The sequence below is a fragment of the Cryptomeria japonica genome, chromosome 6 (genome assembly GCF_030272615.1).
Source record: "Cryptomeria japonica chromosome 6, Sugi_1.0, whole genome shotgun sequence".
In the NCBI taxonomy this organism is placed as follows: Eukaryota; Viridiplantae; Streptophyta; class Pinopsida; order Cupressales; family Cupressaceae; genus Cryptomeria; species Cryptomeria japonica.
The window spans coordinates 146,893,584-146,896,351 of record NC_081410.1 but is presented as its reverse complement, the minus strand read 5'-3'; the positions used below and the strand labels follow the sequence as shown (position 1 = coordinate 146,896,351).

At 33.7% G+C, this 2,768-nt stretch overlaps 1 long non-coding RNA gene across 1 annotated transcript; it reads right to left on the bottom strand.

Annotated features, from left to right (window-relative positions):
* Positions 1–361: 361 nt before the first annotated feature.
* LOC131064941 (uncharacterized) lies at positions 362–1,448 on the bottom strand. Its single transcript, XR_009111338.2, has 2 exons — positions 1,343–1,448; positions 362–1,149 (listed from the first exon to the last, which is right to left on the bottom strand). It is a non-coding gene; the product is annotated as an uncharacterized LOC131064941 (long non-coding RNA).
* Between the last annotated feature and the right edge of the window lie 1,320 nt (positions 1,449–2,768).

Below are 2,768 nucleotides of genomic sequence, written 5' to 3'. Positions count from 1 at the left end.
AGAATTTAAATTTTATTCCATTTACAATTCAGTTTGAATGGCCTTTTTTATCTAAAATCTATAACTATAATAAGAGCTACACTGTTCTGGATTATGAAACATTTTTTAGAAAATATTATTTATTTCGAATCAGTGAATTAAGTCTGAAATGAAGTGTAATACATTAAAAATATATCAAACTGCAATATATTTTCAGAATATCCGTAAATCATTTATATGGGTCTTACTTGGGGTACATTATAATTTGCATGAAATCGATCCCATGGTACAACGCAATAACAATCCCATTGATCTTTCTGAACTTCGAATAAAGGTGCTCTGTAGATTACCAGTGCATAAGATAAAACAACATAAATTTCAATAGCACAAAAAATGAGTGGTATATTAAAAAATTATATTAATTCTTTTAAAATTTTCTGGATTCGATAGTGTGTCATAATTGAATCTAGAAAAATTCAAAAGAATACATTCATCATGATTGCCTCGAGAGTACAGGGAACCCTAGTTGTATCTAGAAGCATAGGAGATTTTCCCCTAAAACGATGGCTATCCTCTGAACCAGACACCAGAAAGCTGCGTATTACATCTGATTGTGAACTTATGATACTGGCATCTGATGGACTTTAGCTTTCACAATACAGATCGCAGAAATATTGATTCGCTAAGAAAACTATAAAAAACAAAAAAACAACAATAAACTGGTGTAAACCCCAGCCCACGTACAGAATTGAGATGGAGGGGAAAAAAGACTCACAAGACAGAACCTCCTATTGTCGTGCCCGCAAAACCCTGCAACTGTAAATTTTTATTAAGCCTCTTCTTTTTTATTACCGCTATCGGTCAAATGCATGCCCTGCAGTCTTCCCCGGCTGTCTAGCTGTACACATCATGCAAACTATCAGGTGATTTTCGCCAACTGTTTATTTTAACCTGTAGACTCTGCCAATCCCCAGATTTGAACTTTGCAAGCCCTGTTTGGCGGCCCTCTCTTCGAAAATGGTGCCTTCTATCATCTTGGTTTTCTGGCTCCTTTAGCAAACGCTAACCGAGATCTTTTGTTTATGCCATCTTCCTCTGTATTGCGTTCTCTTGTATTGGGGTGTGCAATGCCTCCGCCTCCGCCATCTACAGCATGCCAACGCTCCCACCCTGCAGGCAATAGTTAAAATCCGATCACAAATCTCTGCCAAACATGCAAGTAAACTTAGCATAGCTTTGAAATAACACAAATCAAGCCACGCTATTGGTCGTGCGAACATATGATTATTAACTATTTATTGCAAAGCCTCGCCAATAGTTCCATGCGGGGCAGGAACTAACAATATGGAAGACCACCACTAACCTTATCCCTTATGGAATCCTCTATGGTAAGAAAGTTGTATTGCTTATTGAATTTGAAATAAAGTCCTTACACACTACCTTGGAATTGGGTCTAAACCTTACATACGCTAAAAAAGAAATGATTGATTAGCTCCAATATTTAGATGAAATATAATGTGAGGCTCCATTTCATGTAAAAGTAGTTTAAAAATAATGTGCCCTTTCGCATGATCATTTCATTTGAAAAGGTTATTAAAACTAGGAGATTGGCATATTTTGTATGACTCTAAATTTTAGGACTTCAAATATAAATTTCATACTAAATGGCTAGGAGCTTAGGAGCTTATGTGATTGATAATTTCTATGATAATAGTGTAGTCAAACTTCACACTGTAGACTCCGATCACACAAATCTTAGTGTTAACGATCATTATTTGAAGCTCAACAAGCAAATTCTTACAAAATAAAGTTTAATCTCTAATTTTAGGAGGGAGCTCCATGTGTTTGATAGGATTCACTTTGCCTTTTCTACTACATTTTAGGTACTTCTTCAAAAAACAAAAAAGAAGCAATAAAATTTAGCAATGAAAACCCTCGAGCATTGCTAAACAATTACGATTTAAATATTAAATTTTCAGCATATTGTAACTAGAATATTCTTAGAGGTGAAAATTGATTCTTCAACACCTCTAGGTGGAAAATGGTTGAAAACTAGGTTACCAATGGTTGATTGTCATTATAAAAAATGAAAAAAAAATTTAAAATATAATCATGAACAAAATATAATCTTCTTTATGATAGAACCTTCCTTGTATTTTTAGTTATTGTCAGTAGTACCTTGTTGTTTCTGTATGAAATATATTCAACAACTATTCTTTTCGTAGGTCACTTTTCTCTCATGCACCACATTGATTTGACCTACCCTTAGTCTATTGTCCCTAATGTACACCATGCTAGAAGCTTCAATGTGTTTATTCATGGAATGTGTTGATCACTTCCAAACTTTTCCACCTATTTCATTTGGTACCTAGCTTATGCAACCCACATTAGATTATTATTATGCATGATTTATTTTATACAACTCATGTATGTGGCATTGATTGAGGATGGTATCATACCATTAGTTGGGGGAAGTGTGTTAAATCATCCATGTATATTAATTAAGATTGAGCATTAATTCCTTTTTGATTAAAATAGTCATTACTGTTCTAGATATTTTAAATTTGGAGTTCTCATCATTATTTGTCATGGCAAGTCTACCAGATCCTACAAAATTTAGTCTTACACATGATCATTGTAGTAGTTTGATATATCTAGAAAGATGAAACACCTATAGTTGTAAGAAATACAAAAAAGGATGATAAAATTAGGGTTTGGATGGAAACAAACCATCCACTAAATCTTAATAGATTCCCTCCACAATATAAAAGAGAAAATGAAATGAGAAT